The sequence below is a fragment of the Malus sylvestris genome, chromosome 16 (assembly GCF_916048215.2).
Source record: "Malus sylvestris chromosome 16, drMalSylv7.2, whole genome shotgun sequence".
In the NCBI taxonomy this organism is placed as follows: domain Eukaryota; kingdom Viridiplantae; phylum Streptophyta; class Magnoliopsida; order Rosales; family Rosaceae; genus Malus; species Malus sylvestris.
In genome coordinates this window covers 22923863-22940253 of record NC_062275.1, presented here as the reverse complement: position 1 = coordinate 22940253, position 16391 = coordinate 22923863, and positions in this window count along the sequence as shown.

Here is a 16391-nt window from a genome sequence, read left to right as displayed (position 1 = left end):
TAGCAGCTTGAAACACTAAATGGATTGTGAGTCCAGAGTGATTCCACCAATCATTTATCAATTTGTAATCTTCATATCAATTGTAAGCCCAAGTAAAGACCTAATAGCTCAATAGTGAGAATCTCACATGTGCCCAAATTGGTGCAAAATCCAGAAGTCTATTTACCATCAGAATCCCTTAAAGCATCACCTGCTCTAATAGATTTATTATTTCACTTTTTGCAACCATTAACATTAATCTTAAACCACTATGAAGGAGGAGCTTCCCAATAGAACAATGATTCAATCTTATGAGTTTAGCCTTCAACTATTCATGAAGATAAGTACAAATAGCGACTTTAGGCTCATCAGTCATTGCAAAGTCCTGCTAAAAAATAAATTTATTTCACTAATACCAAATAAACCAACAAGCAACTGAAAAAAAAAAATAATAATTATTTAACCTCCACTCTAAATCTCCCAATAGTGGTGAGGTCAAAATGAAGCCAATCGTGAAATTCAATGTGGTCTAAGTGTTGATTATACATTCTCAACCCCTGCCAAACTTCTCTTGCCTTAGGAAAATCTTTAAAAATATTGTTTGTACCATACTTGACCAATCCCGAAACTACTAAGCACCAGTCAATGTTATACTGTCAAGGACCCAGAAGAGTTTCCCTCCAACCAGGAGGCCAATCACAGCGCGACATGTGTCGACATCAGAAGCCAATCATAGCGCGACACGTGTCAACATCAGAAGCCAATCACAATATGACATGTGTCAATGTCAAAATGAAACTAGAAACTCTCTTCTATAAATAGAGATCATTCTCTCACAATATTTCCTAATGTCATTTGTACTAAATCATTCACTAGTACTCACTAAAGGAGAGCTTGAACCTATGTACTTGTGTAAACCCTTCACAATTTATGGGAACTCCTCTACTCCGTGGACGTAGCCAATCTGGGTGAACTACGTACATCTTGTATTTGCTTCCCTATCCCTATCTATTCACATACTTATCCACATTAGTGACCAGAGCAATCTAGCGAAGGTCACAAACTTAACACTTTCTTAATTTGTGAACTACTTAAAATTTGTTTCTGTCCTGTTTTTGTTCGATTTAATTTAAATAGCAAATCAACTCCAAAAATCCTAAAAATTTGTGTGAGTGTAGCTCTGTATGTCTAGTGTCTTCATATAAAAGTTCGTAGAATTTAGACAAGTGTAAGTTGGTCTAATAATTATTTTTCGGTGGTTGGCCAGTAGGGACAGCAGCCCAGCTTATGTGACATTTTAAGTAGTTAGATAAAACAATCTTTTGTGGGAAAGACCCTTATTTTCATATGCTACAATTGACAAATCTTAGTGTTAATAAGGAAAACCAATAGGACATTTGTGTGCTACTTTGTGGTGTACTTTTAATCCTATCATACATCTTGTGTTTGCTTCCCTATCCCTATCTATTCACATACTTATCCACACTAGTGACCAGAGCAATCTAGCGAAGGTCACAAACTTAACACTTTCTGTTGTACCAAAGTCCCCACTGCTTTTGTGCATCAACAAATATGATCCATTGATTCAAATCCACAAGTACATCTTTGAAACTCAGGGTTATCAGTCATACCCCTTTTTAGCCTTTGATTATTAGTTAGGAGCATGGAAGAAAATGCCGATAATATCGGCGAAATATCGCCGATATTATCGGTTTTTCGGGAAGTGGATATTTTAATTGATATCTGAATGGTTTTCGGCCAAATATCGCGATATTATCGATAATATCGATAATATCGCGATATTTTGGAAATATCGCGACATTTTTTGGAACTGTGCAATCGGACTCCGAGAAGAACGCCGGAGATGGTGTGCCTATTCCCGAGCCGATTTCGTCCCAAAAACCTTGCAAAAACACGATTTTTAACATCAATTTCACATATAAACTTCAGATTTCACGCATGCAAGAGGTAATCAACATAGGGTTTAGTCAGATCTCACCTGAAAACTTGGGTGTGCCAGGGTGTGGGTGCGATCGGGGAAGCCGAGCTTCCTCTGCGCGTCGCCGTGCTTCCCAGAGACGGAGGAGAGGGAGGGAGAGTTCAGGAGGGTGGTGGAGATGCTACGCTGGCATCGGGGTGGACGGATTTGGGTGTGCCTGTGTGTGGGTGCGATCGGGGAAGCCGAGCTTCCTCTGCGCGTCGCCGTGCTTCCCAGAGACGGAGGAGAGTGAGGGAGAGTTCAGGAGGGTGAGAGTTCAGGAGGAGAGGGAAGGAGAGTTCAGGGGAGGGAGAGTTCGAGAGAGAGATAGAGTTGAGAACTCTGAGAGAGTGAGGGGTCCGAGTGGGACTCGGGAAAAGAGAGAGAGATAGGGTGAGGGTTAGTGGGCTGCCACGTGGCAGCGTGACAGAGAGTGAGAATCAAGATGAAGGGTCCAGATTAGATTAGGATAAATGACTCAATTGCACAATTTATATAATTTCAGAAAAAGAGTGAAAATATAAATTAATCTGGGGGTCTAGATTAGATTAGGATAAAGGACTCAATTTCAGGGAAAAAGTGAAAATATATAATTTCAGGGAAATAGTAGAAGTTGTATTTATTGGTTAGGCATATGGAAATGCAAAAAATTGTTTTTCTAATGATTCTAATCAATTTCAAGAAAAATAATGAATTTATAAGGGTAAGATGAGTCTATAAAAGTGATATAATGAGTCTATAAGAGTGTCGGTCAGTTAGACAATTTAGATTTTTTTAATCATTTTTGCCAATTGGCTTGTTATCGCCTTTTTTTATTATCAAATTGGATTATTATTCATTAAATTGGATTATTATCAAATTGGATTATTATTCATCACCATGTTTTATATTAGGATTATTTTTTTATGAAATTGGATTATTATTCATGAAATTGGATTATTATGAAATTGGATTATTATTCATTAAATTGGATAACTACTCTTCACAATACACTCACTATACACATAGAGATGATGAAGATAGTGAAAATTTTGAACCTCATAGGAACTCTATGTGGTATTATGTATCTTACCATGCAATGTATAAAGTGTAAAATATTGTACTAATTCATTATATATAAATGATTATGGTGTGTTTAGACTTCTTTCATTAATTACTACATATTTTCTACACTCACAATGTTTGTCAGCTCGCTATATAATCAACTTGATAATGTTAAATCCATCATGCAATGCATTTCTTTCCAATTTTTTGTGATAAACTAATAGATAATTGACTAAATAAACATCCTACAAAGTTTCAATAAAAATTTCCAAGTTTTTCTTACAATTTCCGTGGTTTCCATGTAATTTTTATCGATATCGATATTTTACCGATATTTCCGTCGATATTTCCGTGTTTTCGGACTACCGATATTTCCGATATTACCGATATTTTCTTCCTTGGTTAGGAGCTTATCAAGAGAGAGCAGCCACAATAAACTTTCCGAATGAGATTCCATTGCCAATTAGGAAAACCACTAAAACAACTGGCCAACATATAAGCAGATTTCACAGAAAAATTACCATCACTAGTTCCACTCTAGATACACTTATCAGCCAAAGCAACAAAACCGACGGTAACACTAATAATTTGTTCAACGATCTCCTTTCGTAAAACAAATACCATTTTACCAATATCTCAATAATTATTGTAATAATAATTAGCTACAATAGCCTTAAGCATATCATTGGAGAGCAGACAGCTAGCATGATAAAGCAAAAACTACATATAGCAAGTTTGTTAGCCCAAAATTTTACCGTATTACCATTTCCAATTCCCCACAGTAGCCTCTCATGCAAAAGTTTAGTCTCTTCAAAAACATCTTTCCAAGTGCATGAAGAGCCTAAAGTAGTTTTATCTTTGAGTACCTGATCCATATCACCTTTAATATGGTTGCCGTGGAAATTTTTTGCCCAATGACCACCCTGCGTCAATCTCTAATAGTTCTTAGCAAGAAGAGCCAAATTCATAACCCTCATATTTTTCAAGCCAAGCCCACCAAGAGACTTCGGGAGGCAACCTGGCTCCATTTAACCAAGTTAACTTTATTTTTGGATTGAGTGGGCCCCACACAAAATTCTTATTCAATCTGTCAAACTGATCACAAATGATAACTGCTAATTTCACTGTCTGCATACTGGGATAGCAGAGGTGAAAGATTGAACAAGAGTGGCCCGACCAGCAAGAGATAACGAATTCACTTTCCAAGCAGAAAGTCGAGCTTGCACCTTCTCTACGAGGTCTTTGTTGGAGTTTTTAGTAATATGAGCATGAATGAGCGGAACTCCCAAATACTTCCCCAAAGTCATGAGTTCGAGGAGAACCACAAATGTGACTAAGATCAGTAGCCATTCCACGATTATTATTAGGAAAGCAATAGATTCTCGATTTTTCATAGCACATTTGCAGTTCAGAAGCCAAACAAAATTTATCAAGTCCGAGATGATTGACAGAAAATGCCAACTCTGCAGAACCAAAGAGACCCTGCAATGGCTGGCAAGTTCCCCTGGAAAGAAAACCTTGTGTGATGTTGCTATGTTAGGTATAAGTCCAAGATGATCGGGAGAAAATGCCAGCATTGTGGGACCGAAAAGACCTCTCAATGGCGACCAGGTCCCCATGGAAATAAAACCTTGCGTAATGCTTGTGAGATTAGGTACCGAAAGTCTGGGAAGCTTGTCCCAGAATACTGCCCTGCAAGTAGCCCAACTTTCTCGAGGGAGTTGCATTTGAATAGGCTCAGCAAGGTAACAGTGAGTACGCATTTTCGTGTTGTTTCTTTGTAAGGGTTAGCGCTGTGTTTCTTTTGATATACTGACCAAAGCTAAGCAAATTTTGGGATTAGTGTGTTTGGTTGAGCTATAGACTAGTAAACAAAGATAGTGTTATTAGTTTTTGTCAAAGAGGTTTTGATAGGTTTCTTTTTCTTTGTATTTTTTTTTTGTCGTGGTTTTGTTCTTTTGAGATAAGCTTCTCGTTATGCATTGTGTTTTTACTCGGCTAAACTTCAACCAGTGAAGGTCCTGTAATGTGGTTTTACCTACACAGTTTTAGGTTCCAGGTTTTGGATAATCTGAAGTGTCTACTTATATGCTGTGTTGTTAAAAGCGGAGTGATTTTCTCTCCTCTTTCTTGTTGCGCACTCATTTTCTTTCCTTCCTCGTTTTTCCTTCGCCTTGAGATTGAGTAAATCAAAGCATAAGCGATGGATACAAACCAGCTGGAGAGTACACAAGGTGAATGCGAAAACCACTTTCGACTGTATTAAAATTTTCGAATTCTCTTGTCGTTGGACTGATCTTGACTTGTTAGTTTGTATGTTTTATGCGGTATTCTAAACTATAATCGAAGGAATTCAAACTTGAGTCACAGGGTTTGAGCGCATTACTCTAGTCAAATCTCATTTAACTATTAGATGGAAACAATATTAAATCTTCATAAACTATGTAATTTTCTTGTATCAAATTAGGTTTAATGGCTGAAAGGGACGATTAATCTCCACCAATGGTTTTTATTGACACCCCGAGTAGACCTAATGAAGCCCATGATTTTAAATTGCTTTAATGACATTTCTATCCTTCTACCAGATGACTCAAACGAACAACTTACATGTTAGAAAACAAAAGGGAGTTGCTACTACCACTCCAAAAAAACAAATTTCTTTTTCTTGCATCCTTTATTTATTTGCAAATCATAATTTGTTACATACAAAAGTAATTCACTGAAATTACAAAAAAAAAAAAAAAAAAAAAAAAAACTTTTGTACACATTGAAGGAGCCAAACCCTCCAACTATTTCATTATTTAAGGGGCCGCTTGATAATCATTTGGTTTTTTGTTTCTAGTTTTTAGTTTTCACTTTTTTTAAAAACTAAACCTTGTTTGGTAATTACATTATGTTTTCAGTTAAAAAAAATGAAAACTAAAACTCAAAGTCAAAGTCAAATTTTGAAAACTCAAGGAAGTAAATGAAAACTTAAAATAGTTACCAAACAAGATTTCAGTTTAAAAAAAAAGAAGTGAAAACTGAAAACAAAATGATTATTAAACGGCTTCTAAATGAAAACCCTAGTATGAAATTTATCCATCTACACCAAAAATATCATCTACTATTTTTGTCCTTGTTATTAGTTTTTTCTTTTGTTGGAAAATGATGCTAAAAACAAAGCCCAAACAAAGTTAATCTTAATGAATCTAGATTGGGACAATCCATGTCGATTCTCACAAACAAAACTAATTGAACAAGAAGGAGGATTATCAAAGTATAAATTGCTAAATCTAAACTAAGACTATAATTTGTAAAACTATCCGTCACAAAATTCTTTTCTCTGTAGACATGCCGAATATCTCATTGCCAAAATCTTGAAAGCAACTCTCAACAAGCCAAAACAATGGGACCCAAAGCATGATTATTGCCAGCTTGAAACACTAAATGGATTGTGAGTGTAGAGAGTGATTCCACCAGTCATTTATCAATATGTAATATGAATCTCAGTTGTAAGCGCAAATAAAGACTGAAACAATGAGAATCTCTCCTGTGCCTAGATTTGCACAAAATCCAGAAATCAATTTAGCATTAGAATCCCTTAAAACACCACCTGCTCTAATCGATTTATATTTTCCTTCTTGCAACCATCAACATTAATCTTAAACCACTCTGAAGGAGGAGCTTCCCAATGGAGCAAAGATTCAATCTTATAAGGTTTATCAATCTTATGAGTATTAGCCTTCAACTATTCACGAAGATAAGTACAAATAGTGACTTTAGGCTCATCAGTCATTGTAAAGTCCTGCTAAAATATAAATTTATTTCGTCAATACCAAATAAACCAACTAGCAACTGAAAAAATAAAAATAAAAAATAAACGACCACTCTAAATCTCCCAATAATGGTGAGATTAAAATGAAGCCAATCATGAAAATCAATGTGGTCTAAGCGTTGATTATACATTCTCAACCACTGGCAAACTTCTATTGCCTTAGGAAAATCTTTAAAAATATGAGCCAATGATTCAAAGCCACAAGTACATCTTTGAAACTCAGGGTTATCAGTCATACCCCTTTTTTAGCCTTTGATCGTTAGTTAGGAGCTTATCAAAAGAGAGCAGCCACAAGAAACTTTGAACTTTTGAAGGAATTTGAAGTTTTCAAATGAGATTCCACTGCCAATTAGGAAAATCACTAAAACTATTGGCGAACATATAAAGCAGATTTAACAGAAAAATTACCATCCCTAGTTCCACTCCAGATACACTAATCAACCAAAGCATCAAAACCAACTGTAATGCTAATTATTTGTTCAACGATCTCCTTTGGTAAAACAAGTACCATTTTATCAATATCTCAATAATTATTGTAATAATAATCAACTATAGTAGCCTTAGAGCAAGTCCACCCCTAAAGACTTTGCGCCAGCACCCAGCGCATTTATCCACTTAAGTGAACAGTAATAGACCCCAGTGAACAGTAATAGGCCAAAGCATCTCCACCCCTAACAAAAAATAGCCTGGTCAATTTTATTAAAATATTACTATTTTTTTATATAAAATAATAAAAATAATAATTTATATATAAAAAAAGAAGAAGTCAGGACCTCTTCTCTCTCAATCTATCACACTTCTCTCTCTCTGGTTTCTCACATCCCTCTCGATCTGTCGTCCTTCTCTCTCTCTCTCTCTCTCTCTCTTTTCCAGCTCACTCCGGCGGTTCATAATTCTAACGTTGAAGCGGCGTGGGATCGTACATGTAGACCTTGAGAGGCGGGGAGGTGGTGGCGCAGAGGGACCGGACAACCGGAGGTGGCGATGAGGGGAGGAGCGGGAGGAAGTAGGATCGGATGTCAACGGTCCCGATGAAGATTTAGTAGGTGAGGAGGAGGAGGAAGGCGAAGAGGAGGGCGTCGGGCAACAAGTCACCAGCTTGATTTCGCCGGCGCCATTCCCAAAAAATGCACGCTAATAGCCCGGTCCCTGGCTCTGTCAATTCTAGGCTGGTCTGGAGACCAGCTTGGGCTGGGTGCCAAGCAATTGAACGGGCTGGAGTGAATTTACTGAGTCCCGGCCCCTTTTTTTGACTGGGTGCCGGCCTAATGGTGTTCCGGTGGACTTGCTCTTAAGCATATCAGCCGGCAGCTAGCATGATGAAACAAAATACCACATATAGCCAATTTGTAGTCCAAAATTTTACCGTATTACCATTTCCAATTGCTCATAGTAGCCCCTCGTGCAAAAGTTTAGTCCATTCAGGAACATCTTTCCAAGTGCATGAAGAGCCTAAAGTAATTTTATCATTAAGTACCTGATCCATATCACCTTTAATATAGTCTGCTGAAATTGTTTGCCCAAATACCATTACCCCCTGCTGCATCAATCTCCAAGAGTTCTTAGCAAGAAGAGCCGCTAAATTCATAACCCTTATATTTTTCAAGCCAAGCCCACCAAGAGACTTTCGGAGGCAAACTTGGCTCCATTTAACCAAGTTAACTTCATTTTTGGATTGAGTGGAGCCCCATACAAAAATTCTTATTCAACCTGTCAAGTTGATCACAAATGATAACGGGTAACTTACTGTCTACATAACATGTACTAGGATAGTGGAGGTGACATATTGAACAAGAGTGGCCCGACCAGTAAGAGATAACGAATTCACCTTCCAAGCAGAAAATTGAGCTTGCGCCTTTTCTACGAGGTCTTTGTAGGTGTTTTTAGTGATACGAGAGTGAAATAGCAAAACTCTCAAATACTTTTCCAAATCATTAGTTAGAGAAGAACCACAAATGTGACCAAGATCAATAGCCATTCTACAATTATTATTAGGAGAGCAATACATTCTCGATTTTTCATAGCTTATTTGCGGTTTAGAAGCCAAGCAAAATTTATCAAGACAACCTTTAACAATTTGAGTTAGCTTTCTGGAGGCTTCACAAAATAAAATAATGACATTTGCAAACATAATATGAGATACAGCAGGTCCTTGTCTTACAACTTCAACAACTTTCCATTTTCCATCATTAATAACTTCATTAAACAGGTGAGATAATTTTCCAATACAAAAAATAAAAACAAATAGATAAGGAGAAAGATGATCACCTTGTCGAACACCTCTTCGTGGGCAGAAGCTTTTTGTGTTCTCGCAATTTAAAATGATTTGAAAATCACATCAGTTACAAAATTCATAATTAGCTCTTAAACTTTACCTTGCACACCAATTTCTTGAAGAGTATTCCTAATAAAACTCCATCGAAGCTTATCATAGGCTTTTGCTAGAACAATTTTCCAAGCAAAGAAACCTGTGTTACCTTTCGCTTTTTGAAAAGTGCGAAGGACTTCCTGAGCCATAACTATATTATCTGTGATATGTCTCCCTTAATCTTGGTTTAGATGGGCCTCAACCGGTCAACCAAAATTTTGGTAACCACCTTATAAATAGTATTGTGCAAAGACTGATGGGGCACAATGATCAGAGACCGTTCGAAGGAGATGTTGAACAAAGCCCTACGAGAAAAGAGCCCTCGCAGTTTAATTCCCAATAGCTTGATCCAGTCCTTTTAATAATTCTCCCATGACAATTCTTCTGGAACCATGCGAATTGATTGCCAATTAAACCCAAATAAATAATAGGAAAACTAATGAAAATGGTTTGAAAACTTTGAGTTTTAATGATAAGGACAAAATAAAGGGTAAAATGAATAGTAACAGGATTGACTTTTTAGTGTAAAAATGTGGTTTTTCGTTAAAGTGAACAGTACCGGGTGTTTTTCGTTAAAGTTCCCATAAATAATACCATGGTTTTGGACCCATTGATTAAAGCCTCCAAGTCTTATACACCTCCTTGCTTTCACTACTAAAGATTATATATGCAAATATCATTCAATTTGTATATCGCTTAGTCATTTATATGCATAAAACAAATGGATGGTTTATCATGAGGATCCTACTTGTTACTAAAAGGCTCAATTGATTTAACGCGTATGGATGATTCGAATTTCAAATTAAATGATTTATTTTTGCACATATGATCTTTGAATGGTGTTAAAGAAAATAAACGGTTCCAATTATGATGTTTGGATGGTACAAATGCGTTAATAGTAACCGGAGAAAACATAGATTCCCCATAAAGGAAATACAAGCATTGTTTTTTAACTTTTACATAAGTAAATGATTTTCCCATTTTCATTTTGCTTCTCAACACTTGACAGTCTACCCCTCATCACTCTCTTTTTCTTCATAATTTTTTTAAAATAATGCTAGGGAGACTAATTTTGTAAATTAAATTTTACAAATTAAATGACATGAAAATTGATGATTAGATTCTTACTTAATCGTTGATAAACGTGTTCAGTTTCTATTTGTGACATCTCATTTGATTTGCTAATTTATTTTACAAATTTAGTCTCTTTAACATTATTTTTTTTTTTATAGCTTTTGATTTTTTTCTGGGAAGTAGTAACTTGTGGTACCGAGTCACAATGAGTCCAAAAGAGAAAACAGCCTAAAACCATTGATTCTTACTCTAGAAAACAGCCTAAAAACCCTTTGTAAGTTTTATTGAAAACCCACCATTTCTCGTTTCATACGGTTGTTGGGGTGCAGAGGACCGAGTCGACTCCGACGAGACTTGGCGTCTGTTGCGAATTTCTGTGTTGTCCTTGGTCCCCAAGGCAAAGTTAGAAGACAGCATTATCCAATCTTGTCCAACGTGGCTTCACACGTGGCGAAACGAGTGGTGTCTGTGTTATCCTTGGCCCCCAAGGCAAGGAGAGACAACTAAAAATTTCTCCAGGGCAAGGACATTGCGGTCTTTCCCCTATTAACTGAGTCAACCCGAAACCTCTTCGAGTCACCGAGTCGATTCACTCTTTTTCTTTTCTTTGATTTTTGTTTTGGTTCTTTTGTTCTCTGTAGGAGGAGTGTTCAGAGGAAGTGCTAGAATGGTTGTCGAACAAAGACGCTTTCCCTCCTGTCGAGACATTCTTCGGCATTGACCTCAGCTTCGCAGGAATTCCGTGGGAAGGGGAGCAGCTTTCTACGAACCAATCTGATAACTCCGGCAAGGATGACATGACTAAAGCGGAAACACCAATGATGGCGAAGACGGTTGGGAGACAATGTCACCATTGTGGGACTCGAAAGACCTCGCGGTGGCAGGCTGGTCCCCTTGGACCGAAAACCCTGTGTAATGCTTGTTGGTGTTGGTACAAGTCCGTGATGATTGGGGGAAAATGCCAGCATTGCGGGACTCTGAACACCCCGCAATGGCGGCGGGTTGGAAGGGATACTCTTTGTAATGCTTGTGCGATCAAGCTTAAGCACAGGTCTGAGATTCTTCGGAGAAAATGCCAGGATTGCGAGACTAAAAAGAGTACCCCGCAATGGCGGGAAGACTGTCCCAAGGGAAAGAAAGCCTTGTGTGATGCTTGTTATGTTAGGTACAAGTCCGACATTATTGGGAGGAAATGCCAGCGTTGTGGGGTAGGAAAAACCAAGCCGTGGCAGAATTGGGGAGAAGGTCCCCTCGGAAAGAATACACTCTGTAACAATTGTCATATAAGGTACAAGGTCGAGATCAATGGGAGAAAATGCCAGCATGCGGGACTGGAAACTCCCTGCGATGGCGCGCAGGTCCCCTTGGAACGAACACCCTGTGTGACAACTGTGGGTTGAGGTACAAGTCCGGAAGGCTTTTCCATGAATACCGCCCTGCAAGTTTAACAAGTTTCGCGAGCAAGTTGCAGCCGAAACCACCAAGGAAGAAGAAGAAGATACAAAATATTGAGACGGGGATTGGTGGTGAAGCCGAGATAAGAGTGAGGAAGTGCCAGCAATGCGAGACTGAAGCCAACCCGAAATGGAGGTCAGGTCCCCTTGGATTGGAAACTCTGTGTAATGCTTGTTGGCATAGGTATGAGATATCCAAAAAGCTTGTCACGCAATGCTGCCCTGCAAGTAGCCACACTTTCTCGAAAAAGTTGCGTTCAAACAGGCACAGGAAGCTATCGAATGTGCTGAGGAAAAAGCAAGAGATGGAGACTGGTGATTTCCCTGCAAGTAGCCCAACTTTCCCCAAAAAGTTGCGTTCAAACAGGCACCAGAAGCTATCGGATATACTGAGGAAAAAGCAAGAGATGGAGATAAGCGTTGAAGCGTGCGTATAAAGGGCAGTCCAATGGTAAGTAAAGCTAGTCGAATTTCGAAACTAGTGTTTTTGGTTATGCTTAATTAAAGACTAGAAAACATGTTAGTTTTCGGTTTGCTCGATTTTGTATGCGATTGAATTTAGGAGCAGAGGATTTGGAAACTTGAAAAGCAAATCAAACTGCAAATTAAAATGGTCTCCAGAGACTTAATAATTTTGCGAACTACTGCGCATGGCTGAAGGTTTATGTATGTGATCATTTTGTTTTATGGTGTTGTTCTTGTGTCGACGACGCTGACTATCATAGAATGTTTAGAAAAAACCAGCATATTTCATGAATTAACAATTAACTCATACGCGAATAAACGCCTCTACGAAGTTGATGCAATTCAATAAACTGCCTAGCTAGGTGCATATATGTGTGCAGTTCGTGCTGCTGCTGCTGAGTGCTGATTACTATACTAAAGCAAGTTCCCACCATGAAAAGCCATTTTAGTGTCTTAAATTTGAGACTTGTAGCCATGTTATCTGTTTAACATTGTATTAGAGGGAATCTTGTTAGACTTTCAGAAAGGGATTCTACACCTTTTAATTATAATTGCTGTAAAGGCATATTCAATTGTAGGCTTTACAAGGTGGCTATATTTATGTTCAACTTCGTGAGGTGACCAGTCTTTCTCTCCAAAATAACCTAGATAAATGAAAAGTTGGGTTCTTCGGAGTTAGAAGAACTTGCCTACGACTACACTTTTGGATGTCAATGTGGCGATGTTCTCAAAACCAACGACGCACTGACATGTGAAAAAAATTAAAACACATGATAATGTATGATTGATTTATAAGAAAAAAAAATATAACACATAACAATGTGTAGTATCTCAAAGGCAAGTATAAGTTTCTCGACCATCTCCAACCCTAGTGATAAAGCTTAAAATTTAAGTTTTAAAACCCTCCAAACCATCTTCAATCATTGGCTTAAAAATAAATTTTAAGAAGAAAATAACATTTTAGGCCAAATTCTCCCAAAATTTAAGTCAGGATAGCACTATTGGGCCTTCCCTGCGCGTACACGCGCTGCAAAAGAACCCAGCGCAGCACGCGCTGCAAAAGAACCCAGCGCAGCACGCGCTGCACGCTTCCACCAGCGGCAAAGTTTCACGTGGGTCTCATCTTTGTCGGCCACTATGATGCTCCCCCGTTGCCCTTGAATGTGATTAAACTATTTCAACGGCTCTTTTCTTGGATGGGTGGTGGAGATGAACTGGCCGTTGGTTAATCCAACGGATCAGTTTAAACTTTTTTTTTAATTTTAATTACATTACATCGAACGGCTGAGATCAAATATAAACAAATCTAACGGTAAAATAAAAAATCTAAACAGTCCAAAATTAAATTTAATGACTAAAATAATTTAAAAATAATAATTAAATCAAATTTCACCAAAAACTCTATAAATACCTATGTATTAGTTCAAATATTCACAAAAAATTAGGTTAAATATTTTTATGTTAAAATGTTCATAAAAATAAATTAGGATAGTCTATATAAATTTTATTTCTAAAAATGTTACAAGGAAAAAAAATTAGGCTAATATCATTATTTAATAATCTCGGACTAAAATTTTAAGCCATATAGGTTGGAGGAGAAAAACATTTGGGTTATGATTTAAAATTTTCTGGTTTAAATTTTTAAGCTTTATCCCCAGGAGTTGGAGATGGTCTTATGAGATATATGTGAAGCAAGACTTCGGCTAAGCCAGTTGGCTAGAGTATGTGTTGACCTTAAAAACTACCAAGCATACGTGCCGCACAAGCCGAGTAATTAATAAGCTAACTATGTCATTCAGTTGTGTGCGAGGCGTGCCAACTCATCGGCCGAGACCGGGGAGTAAAATATGTTGATGTGGCATTGGGCGCGTTGCCGACTTCTTGATCTTGCGATTGCAGCCGAGGAAGGAACACGTCTCGGCCTTCAGGTTCTAGAGTTTGAAGACAAGGCTGCTAGTTCTGTAAAGTTCAATTTCAAATTTGGCTTTCAATGTGCCAAATGTAGTAACCTGGTAACACCTCACTTCGCCAAGAAGGTTGATGAGATGACCTTAACCAACAAGGACTAAAAAATCCTTGTTGACCGAGACTTGGATAAATAACCAGTCGGCCTTGAAGCAGTGTTGTCTATCCAAACTGAAGGTGCTCCTCGGTCGGCTGTTTCTATGGCTCCAATGTTGTCTATCCAAACTGAAGATGTCGCCGGTTGCCTTCACAGTGCTGTCTATCCAAACTAAAGATGTGTTGGCGAGAAGAAAGAGGGAGAGGAAAAAATCTTAGGGTTGTTGAGAAGTTTTGCGTAGGGCAATTTGTATGTTGATTTGAAGAAGCCTTGAATGATGCACTCCGCTCTCTATTTATAGCAGTAAACCCCCTTATGGCCGAACTAGAAATTTACTTAGATTAGAACTCCTCAACCCAATCTGATTAGGTTTCGTCCAATCCTAACCCTTATAGGACTTTGAATCAAGCTCTTTAACGAACCAGATACATCCCCTAAATCTAAGCATCCTTAGCTTTAAGCTCCTTAACGAATGACTCTAAGCTCAGATTTTGGGCCCAAACAGTATGACAATGCACTTGCTTTTCGGACAAGTTCGAATCCTCGTCCTCGTATTCTAGGTTTAAGTGAAGATGTAGTAACATTTGCTCCAAATGGCATTGTGCAAAGGGATGAGATATTATCTCATATATTTTTAGAAATTTTAAAATTATGCATTCTATTTGATTTGAGGGTCCAGCTCTACCGCCCAATCTCAAAATACAATCCTTGACAATGACTATGTAGTTTGTCTCAGAAAGCATACATTATACATGGGGACCTATAATTTATTACTTTTGTTTGTACCATACTTAGGGCCTCCGTATTTAGACCTCGTATAAATACTCGGGGGACTCAAATGTAATTATGTAATAAAGGAAGGGGCAAATATGTAATAAGTGAGGAGCCCTTATTCTATAAAAGGGACTCCTCACCCTTACAATGGGGGAGGCCATTTTCTTAGGCCATGGGAAGAGCTCTCTCACCCTCAGAAGCTATCTCCCTCACTCCCCTCATTTCTCAAAGAAATACAATAATCAGTGTGGACGTAGCCCAAACATTGGGGTGAACCACGATACATCTTGTGTTATTTACATTTCTTGCAGATTCAAGGCCGGATTTACGTTGTTCCAAGACCTCTAGTTTTGTGCATCAACATTTGGCACCGTTAGTGGGAATTGACACGAAAACCTATGTCGGTTCTCTTTCATTTTTTCACCTCCACTGTGAATCTGCAAAAATCCAACAACCCAAAGCTTTCCCAGAAAAAAAACCCAAGAAACCAAATCTCTCTCTCTCTTGCTCCAATAATTTCGCTGCACAAAACTTTCCCGGAAGATCCATATTTTCCCACACACGCAATTGTATCTCGCTCGCCGCAGCGATTCGGCACTGAGATGCAACGTTTTCCTCGACAATTCGGAGAGGAAAAGTCTCGGTTTCCTTTTTTGTGAAAACACCTAGCTCTCTGGCCACTCTAGGGCTCCAAACATCAAATCGTCGTCGTTTTGCCTGTTTTGAGCCTACACGAAAAGCCTACCGTGTAGCATATCTAGCTCTGTCGTCTTCCCCAGCTTCTAAGCTTGCTCAGTAACTCGTTCGTCGACTCAGTACTCTCCCTCTCGCAACCGAGTTCGTTTTCAACTCGACTCACTCACACGATGACAAAACGGCCAGTCACTGCGGTTGTGGCGTCGCTACTTCTCTTCAGATTCATGGCTACAGTGGTGCTGCTGTTCGCGCCTGGATATGACCAAGCTAGAAATTTGAAGTCTGAATTGTTTGAAGCTGGGAAATCCACACTTACCGCAATCCATCGCAAGCTGCTTATTCGTGCCACCTAAACTAGTCGACCTCTCAAAAGTAATTTCGATCGTCTTTGCTCGAAGCCATGGCCTATTACAGCTTTGCGAAACTTAATGCGTCGTCATCTCAGTGGCTCTCAAGGATCAGGTGGTGCAAGCTACATGGGAAGGAGGACATGGTTCGGGTACGCCTACGGGTATGGTTTTGGATCCGACAGTGTATACGGGTCTCCTTGGTACGGCTTGTACGTGCTTGAGGTCGTATGAGGCCACCAGTAACCGGCAGGACTTGCTGCTCTGCACTAATATCGTTAACAAGTGCGAGGTTGTCGCACCTGCGTCCAGCAGTTGAAATGTTGCTTTTAC